Below are 12,635 nucleotides of genomic sequence, written 5' to 3'. Positions count from 1 at the left end.
TTTTGTCTACTCCGATTGACCTGAGGAACCTTTAATGGATCCAAGACCCATGCCCAGTCATTATGTGTGCAATATGGCCTAGCACTCCAGACAAGATGGTCAGCAGAGGGGTGACTTCCCAAAACAATGCAAAGTCCAAGGTTCCTTTGGTAAAGAATTAGGCGGCACTCCCAAATTATGTGAAAAGGTTATATTCCAAACATGTATTTCAGAGTCCTGAAACTTTTTCTTCATCAGAACGTCAAATCGTTAATATCGTGCAGTGTGTATGCACTACATCATGTAGTGCGCGCTCCTGTGAGGTCGTCAGCCTCATCACCTGATCTCTTGTACATGCAGTAAAATCAGGCAATGCGGCTGACGATCCCATGCAGCGCTCTGTGGTGGGGGCCAGCATATCCGGCAGTCGGGCACCAGATCAGCGAGTGTGTATGGACCGTCTGATATGTCGGCCCGTCATCACTGGGGTTGTGTGTCGCATCACTGGTATGAATACCTCAATATCGCTAAACAGAAATAATTGCTTTCCAGACTTTAATTGTAGTTCCAAAGCAAAAAAAGTTCTTATTGCAACAAAAAGTAAGTTACACGCTTTGATCTATCACAATTAGCGCAAAGACAATTAAATACAAAAGGTACAGCCAATACATACACAAGCGCTCTGAATCCAGATTCCCGGCATCAAAAGTGAAGCCTCCATCATAAGAAAGAAAGAAGATGACTGACTACAGGACTGAGAGCGCTTGAATATATATCTTACAGAGAGTGGACAACACAATAGGAACGAGCTGGCATAATTCCTTTGGTTCTTGTTCTTGTCATTCTGGTACGATGCAGGTCATAGGACAGTTCATATGGTGACAACAGGGATATGGTCCATCCCTCCAGATGAGATAACACTACATACAAACTACATATTCTAACCAATAATTCCCTATAATCCATAACCACCGAACGCAAGATGCGACTCCTTCGCTGATAGATTCAGATATCTGGAATTAAACAGGGTGTCAGTATGATACCAAACATGACATGTCTACTAAGTTCTATGCCTTACATTTCATATATGTACATTTTACACCATAATGATTAGCTAACAAAACCTCTAATATTACGCTCAATGCTAGGGAACCTTTTATATATGTGCTTGCATAAATGAATGTGAGATATTTACAGGAATTCATCAGTGTGCGTCGTGCATCTGAACGCAGTGCAAACGTGCGCTGCGTGTATGTGTCGTGTATCATGCAAATACGTGCTGTATGTGAGTTTATATTTTATTCGCTAATGTGCATCTGTATATGTGTCATGGATTAATGTATATATATTTATATATATATATATATATATATATATATATATATATATAGCTTTATCCAGTAACTGGTATTTTTGATATTATATCCGTCTGAATCCAATTCCAAAAGGTCATATAAAATGAAGTTTGTTCTGCTCACAGGTGGCATAGCAAGCCTTGGCCGGAGTCCAGAAGTCTGATAACTCAACAAAGGCTTTCCTATGCTTATTTAGAATACAATTGTCAGTTATTCTTAACCACATTAGCATTGAACACAAGGCATACAATTGCTAACAATAGTCAAACTTCTTACAATTGTTTCTAACTCTACATTCAGAACACTTCCTCTGAGCATATCAGTCTCTGTGTTACACTTCAATTGCCACAGACATATTGTATCTGTATACGGCAAACACTCACAGTATCTTTGTGTATTTTTAATTACTAGTCACAGACTTGTATACAGAACCTGTTTCTCATTACTGACTAAACCATGCATAAATATAGATATACATATACACATTTGTGCGAATCGGATTTCGCTGATGCAGAATAGCGTCCGATCTACTCTTTATCGGCCCACAGATGACTAGATCGTCAGATAATAATTACAAATGATCATAACCAATTATTTGAGTTCGACACTGGGTACACACGTCATTAATTGTGTGTCCCCAGCTTTAAGCTGGGTACACACTACACGATATTGTTAACGATTCAACTGATTTCAATACCTCAGAATGACAAATCATTAATATCGTGCAGTGTGTACGCACTACATCATGTAGTGCACACTCCCGTGGGGTCATCAGCTGCATTGCCTGATCCTTTGTACATTCAGTAAAATCAAGCGATGCGTCTGACGATACCATGCAGCGCTATGCATTGGGGGCCGGCATATTGGGCAGTCGGGCACCAGATCAGCCAGTGTGCATGAACCGCCCGATATGATGGTCCGTCGGCAGGGGAGTTGCCTGTCGGATCGCTGGGTACACACGTTGTTACGTTGTTAACTTTCGTGTACTATAATCAGGGATGGAGGATAAATCAATAGCACTAAATAGTTTGTTTATTTTTAATAAATATGCTAAACTTTTGCAACATTTCACTGTCTCAGACATGGTCTGGTCAACCAATGAAAACCTAAGGTACATCAGGAGTATGATGATAGATCAAAATAGTGTATTATGTAAACAAAACAAAAACAAAAAACCCCTCAACATATAAAAAGCAGATTAAAATCATGTACGTTGAAGTAAATTTAAAAAAATCTTATGTTATATGATAAGGGCCCACTCCATCTATAGCATCAGGTGTTGAAGAGAAATCAACAGCACCCCTTCCAATGCGTTTCATCATGGGACTTAGTCATGTGACATCATCAGGGGGGATGTGTTGCTACCAATAAAGTGGTGGATAAAATAATGTACCCTTAATGGCGATTGGTTAATTAAGATAATTAATTAAGATAAGTTAGTCAATAGAGTTTGTATAGAGAAATAATAGTGAGGACAGTGGAGCTTAAATGGTCAAATTGTCCAAAACAATAGCCTTTTATGGGGTACCCCTCAAAATGGTGGAAAAGTCATTGACACTCAAAGTTTAACCACAAGTGCATTGTTATCATTAGTGCAAGCCTGGCCAACCTATGGCTTTCCAGCTGTTGTGAAACTACAAGTCCCAGCATACCCTCTCACCTGATCAGCTGGTAAAGCATGCTGGGACTTGTAGTTTCACAACATCTGGAGAGCCACAGGTTGTCCAGGGCTGCACTAGTGCATAATATGTTGTCAATTCTGTAACGCCATGATATTGATTCTCTAGTAGTAAAGAGAGATGCACATGTGTGCTAACACTGGGGCTAGAAGAGACACTAGTGCTCAGTAAGCCATTTATGCTCCTGTGTGAACAGTCTAATTTCATAGAGTGTATAGTGATATAGTAAAGAAAGCACTTCATATGTTTAACATAATAATTATACAGGAGATGTGCAGATGGGTACAGTAGAAATAGGAGGAAGCTTAACTGATGCTGTTGCATTCAATTTCACTTAAAATATGAGGTATAAAAGGCGTTCACTTAAAAAGCCTCAATTGCAGATACTGTATATCAAATGTACCAGGTTTACATTAGGCATATGTCACATACAATATCAATTACACCCATATTTTTTTTCCTTGCTTAATACGCATTCACTATTAGGCTTCAATAAACCTCTCTAATACAGCAATTGCATCTTTTCATCTCGTACACAAAAAAGTGCTAAAGCACGTGCCCAACAATATAATTTATGCGTGAGTATTGAGAAATGCTCCAATCAGTATTAACTATGCAGTCACACACAGTCAGTCACAAGTACATTACTATTGCTGGTGTCATCACCATCATTGTGTATTTGTACCTGCTCAGGAGCACCCGCCACCTGCAAATAATACAGCTTGGATGAGCATATATGCATATATGTGCTGGTCTGCACAAACACGTTAACCCATCCCTTACCTTCCCTCCCCATCCCATCTCTCCAGGTGCAAATGAGCGTGTCAGATTCATGCAAATCTGCAGTGGCACAAATGCCCACTGTCTGCTTTCCTGGCACATGCAGAGTGATTTTTTACAATTTATGCAACGTAAACTGGCACAGATCCTTACCCTGCATCAGCCCCAGTATTCCAATAAAGCATAAAAATGATCCCATGTCCTATATAGTATAGCATACGGTTCTATAACCATAGTGCTAGCAAACAGGATAGACAGAGAGATTAGACATCTATAATTCTGTCAGGGATAATTATTATTGTATAATTATTATTATTTTATTACCAGTAATTTTATATAGAGCTTTACAGAGAATGTTTGGCTATTCACATCAGTCCCTGCACCAGTGGAGATCACAATCTATATTTCCCACCACATGTACAGGAACCAATTAACCTACCAGTATATTTTTGGATTGTGGGAGGAAACCCACACAAGCATAGGGAGAATATGCAAACTCCACTCAGTTATGGCCATGGTGGGAATTGAACCAACAACCTCAGTGCTGTGAGGCAGTAATGCTAACCAATACACCATCCGTGGAGCAATCAATGGTTGTTATTAAAGATTAAATTGTTTGGTTCGTGTGTGTTAGGTTCCTTTAAGGTAACCATTTGTAAGGACACATCAATATCCTAAAAAGGAGTATATATTGTAAACAGAAACACTGCTTATTCCAGAGCCTCTCCCAGCTTGAGAGGCTCTGTAGTATCTTATACCAAGAACGGTAATTATGTTGTTTGTATCAAGTCTCTGAAAGAATATATCGCTTTAGTCTCCAATTGTATCCTGTATTTAAAGCATGGTTTATTTTATCAGGAAAACGGAATTGTGGTAGTCAGTCTTTTCAATAAAGTGCACCGTATATTGAAATATATAAAACACAAATGTCAACTGTTTTTACAGTCTCCGGTAATATGATATCTATTGTACTATTGTATAGCCGCCATTAATTATTTGCAGGAGGGAGAGAGTTTTAAATATCCAAATAAAAGTGTCTGTTGCAGCCACAAGCAGTGGTGAGAGTTGTACCTTGTCCGGTTGTCATTGTATGTTGCCCGGACTTGCATGCATGGAAAGAGCTGGACAATCAGAGCTGGAGCTAGCCAATTTGGTGCCCTAGGCAAGATTTTGTCTGGTGCCCCCTAGCGCATATATATATATACAGTATTATGGGGGTTACAGTTGACGTCACTTCCGGTGCAACTGCCTGCGGGCGACGGACACGGGAATGGGTGGGCCTCTATTCTTGCTGGTTATGCTGTATAAAGGGGCTAGGTGTATTCATGTCTCTTGTTATTGGCTTGATAAAAGTGCTATTAAAAGCACTGAAACATTGCCTGATCAGCCGTGTGGTGTTTACGTTTTGTACCCGGAGTGCCGCCGTGTGGATTACATATTGTTCAGTGTTCGTAGTGCTTAGGATTACTGTTGGAGGGCACCCGGACCATCATTTTCTGTTTCCCACAGTGAGTGCCAGATTGAGGATCTATATATATATATATCTATATATATATATGAATATATATACAGTGTATTTACACTGTCTTTGGGGGCTGCTGCGACGGCTTTACAGGCAGTGGCCATGCTTTAAAAGTTGTAAGTATTGTCATTACATATATTTGAGCTGTTGCTCAGTACATATGCTCCCACTTCCGGGTTTTGAGCTGTGGGTGGGGCTTGACTAATTGATGTGGCTACGTCAGGCGGCTGGAGGGTTGTTGGGTTATGGATCTCCTTGGTGGTAGCTTTGTGGTGGTGAATCTGTCTTGATAAAGGTCCTTGTGGGACCGAAACGTCGACCTATGTTATGTGATCCATGAGTAATTAAAAAGACTTTCTACTGAGTGGTGAGTGCCCATCCTTGTCTACTTGTATTTTGGACTTTATTATTTTTAATGGAGCACTCCGGACTATACACTCTGACAAGTGAGTGCAGCCTACTGGATTGAATGGATAATGGGGAATTTTTTGCACCCTTAAGCTAGCACCCTGAAATCTAAACACTCTCTTTTTTTCTGATTGAGGTTGGATTTTTTTTTGCTTTTTTATATTTGTTCCTCCCACATTGGACCCCAGGAGTCCCCAGACTCCTTCATGAATGGACTGTCCCTAGTTCATATATGATGTTTCATTTTTTGTTCTGTTTGTTTTTTCAATTTATGATAAGGTTATATCTGTGTGCCAACAGTATTTTAGGGCTGACTATTGCATTGAGGACTCGACATATCTTGACTATTTAGTGATAATATTTGCATGTGCGTTTGTTTAAAGGACAGTCTCTATGTTAGATTGTTTGTTTTTTTATTTCCTCTGATTCACCCAGCAGTTGTGTTGTTGGTGCTATTTTAGTGTGTGTCATCAACTACTGGATATGTTCTATTTGATCTTACATTGCTATTCCTTGAACCGCACTGCATGTTTTCACTTTTAGTTCTATACTGGCGTTGTTTGACATGGCCAATGAGAGTGGACAAATGTTGGACTATGCAGCATGGGAGTTAGCACAAAATACATTCGTCTCACTTACAGATGATGATGCTGATAAAGTCCTATTTGATCACACAGAATTTGCCAAACTACCGGATGAATCAAGTGTAGACTTGTACCATAAACTATTAAGGCTTAAGAAAAGAGAAATTGACCTTACCTTGCATGGTCAATTTCTCTCTGATTATTATCGTAATAAAAGAGTCCCTCGAGGATTTAGAGTGAACAACACCCCCACCATTGGGCGCAACAACTTGGCATTTTGCACCAAATGGTGTGGGGGACTCAACAAATGTTCACTGGATTTAATCCTATTAGTCATCGAGGAGGTGGGGACTGAACTGCCCAAAGTGAGATATGAGATAAGACTGTTTAACAGTAGCCACCTCAATACTTTGACCAACGATATCACTGAGGGTTGGTTGGGGAAATCAGATTAATATTTACCAGAGGGACCTGATTACATTTAAATGTAAAAAATTGGCAACGGTCAACTCTGACTATACTCAACACCAAGTTTATCGGGGGCTTAGGGGTGATAACTGTCCCAGACGGCAAGTGGGAACTCCTAAATATAGACCCCCTGTTCGATTTGAGACATTGTCCTCACAATCAAACTGAGAGAGAGTATCTCCTAGCCAATGGCCTCCAAGTGGAGCCTCTTTTTTAGGCAGAGGCTAGGGGTTAAGTCCCAGACGCGCGCCAGATATCCAAGCAGGCAGGGTGGTAAATATAAAAAAGCGGGGAAGGGGATGACCAAGGAGGTAGAACCCATTTATAATCTTTCCAGCAGACCACTGTCTCGGGCCAAAGCTGAGGTACTCTCACTTGGTCTCTCATTCGTACCTACGGTACAGCACGATAAATTTAATTGGTCTATCGATCACTACAATTTTGGACGCAAATTGCGGTTACGTGAATGTTTCTCCAATTCTGGAGATATGACTACTTCTAGCAAATTTAGAAATCCTAGCTCATTTGACCCTCAGTCAAACAATGCTAGTATTAAAACTTATCTACAATTAGTAGGACATGAAATGTCTGCTTTCAATGCCACTAGGAGATATAACTTAACGCACACACAGAGACAAGCTCTACAAGGATTGATACATGATGAGGCAGTGGTAATATGCCCGGCTGACAATGGTGGAGCTGTGGTGGTTCAGGGCTGGCATGCATACTATCGCGAGGTATGCTGCCAGCTCAGTGATTTACTTGATACTGGGTTCTAACCACTTCTGCTATGGTGGCGACCACTATATCCAGCTGTCAGGTATGGCGATGGGGTCCAATTTGGCCCCATCATATGCCAATCTCTATATGCAGCTATCTGAACAAAAGTATATTTTGGGTCATTTCGGTTCCAAGATTATTTGCTATAAAAGATACATCGACGATCTGTTCCTAATTTGGAAAGGACCGGACGTTGATTTTTTGGATATGGTCTCTGTCCTCAATGCACTTGACAGCCCTATGCGCTTCACTGCTAGTATAGATAAACATTCCATAAAGTTTCTTGACATGACCATTTCACGTAAATGCACCGGTCTGAGTTCTACTCTATACCGCAAATTAACAGACTGTAACACACTGCTTCATGGATCAAGTCATCATGCGAGCAATTTGAAGAAGTCCCTTCCTATATCACAATTCGTTCGGGTCCTACAAAACACAGCTCATGATGTAGCTGAAGTACAACTGTTGGAGATGCGTGACAGATTTCTTGTAAGAGGGTACTCACCATCAGTAGTTTATAGGTGCTTGACAAAAGTACGACGACAACATCTTCAAATTACCACTAAGAAAAATATGGATACAACAAGAATGATATATCCAGCTACCTATGACTTGGCAGCTACGGCGACCAACAAAGTCATTAAACGTCATTGGCCTGTTATTGCTACAGATCCTGCCCTTAAGGGTATTTGTAAACAACCACCTATGATGGCATATCGCAGTGGTCCAAATTTACGTCAACTACTAATGCGGCCCACGAAACAACCTAAGGTGCCACAGACGCATTGGCTGTCAACTCGCCGTACCAGCTGTTACAGATGTACAGATTGCATCACCTGTCATTCAATGACAATTGGGACTCACTCTTCCCATCCTCATAGTGGGAAGAATATAGCGATCCGCCACAGGCTACACTGCACCTTAGATTTTGTTGTTTATATCTTGATGTGTCAATGCGGTCTCTACTACGTTGGTATGACAAGATCGTTCATGGATCGCATGGCTAACCACCATTCAATGATCAGGGCTGCCTTACAATCTAAAACCTCTGACAAGCCAGTGGCCAAACACTCTGAAATGCATGTTGATCGATCATGTCCCACAGCCGATTCATGGTGGTGATAGGGAGCTCCTCCTGAAGAAATGTGAGGCCAGATGGATATTCAAGCTGGACACTGTGGCCCCAAAAGGCCTGAATGGATATCATCCTTAGAATATTTTTTTGCGGTGGAGCATATTAATATATATTTTTTGCGGTGAAGCGTATAATTTTTTAGCATACTTACACTATTTTTTAAGGTTGTCGTAAACACCACGTGATAATTATTGGTGCTGATTGCCTCCTATGCATCTCTATGGTGTATTTTGCTATGTTGGCACACTAGTAGTTTATATTTGGTTGGTATATCTTATTTATATATGTTTGTTCCAGTATTTTACTGGTTGAGTGTTTTTATATGTTATGTGTTGTGTCCAATAATAGGGGTATGTCCTCTCCTCCTGATGCTTATTGATGTAGCCACTACTATAATCAGCAGCCCGATTGGCTTTAGTCATTTGTCTAGTGCCTCCGCGCTGGATGTTTTGTGACCAGTGTTAGTTAGCTATAGCCCATGTGTTTCTATGAGCTAGGTCTGTTTCAGACCTTTGTCTACATTCGGGCACTTGATGGCGCTGGCAGCAGTGGGTAGCAGCGCTGCTTAGCAACTACACATGTGACTTTGCAGCTTGGTCTGCCGTGTCACCTCCAGTTGAGGTGCGTTCCACACTGTGGAACGCATGTTACTTCCAGTTTGCGGCGCCGCGGGTCCTATCTGTGTATTTACATTGTCTTTGGGGGCTGCTGCACCGGCTTTACAGGTGGTGGCCATGCTTTAAAAGTTGTGAGTATTGTCATTACATATATTTGAGCTGTTGCTCATTACATATGCTCCCACTTCCGGGTTTTGGGCTGGGGGTGTATATATACAGTTCCACGATCCGGCACTCCCAAGGTTTATTGTGATAACTGTGCTTGGTGCCCTCCACAGAAAGTCCACTGTGAGACCTGCTGAAATATACCAGACCACCGGCAGCACTCCAGACTGGAAATAATCACTGAGTCATATAACTTCAAGATGCAACGTTTCAGTGCCTTTATAAGCATTTTTGTCAAGCCAACAAGTGCAAATACACATACCATGTCTGTTAAATAGCTAACCCCACGTGCAAACAAACCGCCCATCACTACGTACATCAGCCGGAGGTTTGTCTCACCAGAAGTGACAACATCCCCACTCGTAACCATAGTGATATAAATAAACATAGTATAGAAATCGCAACATGTTGCATCAGCTATTGCGATTTCTATACTATGTTTATTTAGTATCTTTAAGATATGACTCAGTGATTATTTCCAGTCTAGAGTGCCGCCGGTGGTCTGGTAAATATATATATATATATAATGAGCAAAAACAAAAGCTAGCACTCCACATAATCATGAGTACTTGCCCGGGTGCCCTCTGTAGTTGTGGCAACTAAATAGACAGGAAAAAAGCAGCGGCACTCACAGGACCTCAAAATGTAAGAATCACACCACACTGGGATAGTTCAGTCCAACGTTTCAGTCCAAAGACTTTTATCAAGAACACAAAGTGAGAACAGTAAAAACATACCTTTATAGAGCCCATGTGTTTGTGTACTGGGAAGCGTGTTCGTCTCTCCTTCCGGGCGCCGAGCGACTGACGTCATCGGCATGCGACCCGCGAGAAGACGGAAGCGTCCTGACGTCAGGTGTAGAATGCCGACGTCCTGACGCTGTCACCCGGGTAACCAACAGAGGAGGGAGATAGTGTAACAGTGAATATACCTGCATGGTGGATAAACATCAAGGCACATAAGTGAAAAATGTGCGTGTATTTGTAGTGTGAATAATGTGATGCTAAGACATCAAAATGTTGTAAATGTGTAGAAAAACAACAAGAAGAAAACCACATGAGGTGAAACATAAATATACAAACAATACATATAGAACATGAAAACAATACATATAAAAAATGGTTAATACTCATGCGCATACTAGAATAAGTGTGGAATGCCTGAGGAAGACTATATAAACAAGGTGAACAACTGACAATATAATGTCAAAACATGAAGGACTCAAATAAAGCGGACGTCCTAGCAACATGTGCCACAAATAAGTTGGAGTTTTAGAATAAAAAATAAAATATAAAAAATAAAGGTGTAGATGGGTGGCCATGAACATAAGATGATATGATGAGAATAAATATCTAAAGCATAAGTGTTATAACAAAAATAATTTTCATGCGGAAATAGAGCAAACATGGTGACCACATAAATAAGTGCAGAAAAAATATATTAAATCTGAAAAAAATATGTAATAAATATATTTGGGGGATCGGCACCATTAATCAAAAGATGCCTATATAATAAAAAAATAGGCTGACCATCTTGACAGCCTGTATTGATGCAAACAAGTTCTGAGTAAACCTGTAAAAATATCTGTGAATACATGAGAATCAGAAAAACACGTCAGTTGATGAATAGTGGCCTATTGTCTAATCGGCTATAATGAAAAGAAAAAGGAAGATTAGAAGAGACATGAAATTGATCACGGAACGACTTTGGAAGGAAACCATATGTGGCAGCATAAGTGATCCAATAAATAATCCAATAAATAAGGTTACAACACCTGGTATTCCTAGGTGGTCACCCTCCCTAGTACTAACCAGGCCAAGCGCTGTATCGCTTCCAAGATCAGACGAGATCGGGCATTTTCAGCGTTAGTATGGTTGTAAACACTGGATGTAATGGATGCATTTCTGCAAACATCCGTGTTGGCCCAAAGAGGATAGTATAAGAGATAAAGGAATGGCCGATCAGATCAGGCTACATAACTAAATGGTATCAACTCCACTCATAGGAGGACCATACAACTGACCATACAGGAGTGTGAAAATCACTCCAACCTGTGAAAAAAATAAATATACTCCTCAAAGGAAGCAAGCAAGAGACAAGTTCTCATTCAATCCACCAGGGGATACTGTGTTCATACGATGTATCCAAAAAGCCTCCAATTGTAGCAGTTGCTTGTCCCTATCTCCTCCTCTTCTGGATAGGGGAACATGATCAATAATCTTATACAATAAAGTAGCTAATGGATGACAAAAGTCTCGAAAGTGTCGTGCCACAGGTTGATCAACTTCTTTGCCTTCTAAAGCTTGTCGGATGGCCGTCCGATGTTGCGCCATTCTGATCCGGGCTGTGCAGGAAGTCTTCCCTATATATGCCAGACCACAGGGCAGCGAATGATGTAAATAATATACTTGCTGGTACAAGTGAGCACATGTTTGAGCGGTATGCGTCTCCCCGAATGAGGGTGTACCACATCTGGGCCTGTTTCCATATATCGGCAAGTAGTACATCCAATACATTTGTAACATCCTGCTTTTTTGGTTAAGAAATGAATTTCAGGATGCACTTGATCAGTAGAAACATCATTACGGACTAACCAGTCTTTCAAATTCTTGCCTCTTTGATGTCCCAACAAAATCCTTGAGTTCTTTAGAGGTTTTAAGTCGTGGTCAGTATTAATGATGGGCCACAGTTTCTTTGTGTTTTTCTTAACAGACTTGCTTGCTGTATTGAATTTGCTGATAAAGATCATATTTGATTTTTTGCTATTAAGTTCTGTTTGAGTCATCTCTGGATTCTTCATTTTGTCGATGGCTTTCAATTTAGCAGCTGTTAAATCACTCAAAGTATATCCTCTGTTGAGAAATTTAAACATCATTTTGTTGATTTCTGTCTCAGCAATGGTTTCATTGTTGGTGATCCTGTAAATCCTCAGAAACTGTGAATATGGTAAAGATTTCTTTAAGGCAATTGGATGATGACTTTGGGCGTGGAGAACTGTATTGCAATCCGTTGGTTTAGTATACACACTGGTATTGAAGTTTGTGCCAGTCCACTTGATATTAACATCTAAATAATGTACTGTATCAAAACTATATTCATAAGTGAATTTGATATGATTGTGCATAGTATTGATCCTGGTCAAAGCAGATACAAAGTCCTG

The 12,635-nt window shown here is 40.5% G+C and overlaps 1 pseudogene; it reads right to left on the bottom strand.

Annotated features, from left to right (window-relative positions):
- Positions 1–11,237: 11,237 nt before the first annotated feature.
- On the bottom strand, positions 11,238–11,357 carry LOC148506668 (5S ribosomal RNA; annotated as a pseudogene).
- Between the last annotated feature and the right edge of the window lie 1,278 nt (positions 11,358–12,635).

This window comes from Taudactylus pleione, unplaced genomic scaffold, assembly GCF_031769625.1.
Source record: "Taudactylus pleione unplaced genomic scaffold, aTauple2 ptg000398l, whole genome shotgun sequence".
NCBI lineage: Eukaryota > Metazoa > Chordata > Amphibia > Anura > Myobatrachidae > Taudactylus > Taudactylus pleione.
Note: the sequence above shows the minus strand (reverse complement) of the source record. Positions and strands in the feature narration are given on the sequence as shown.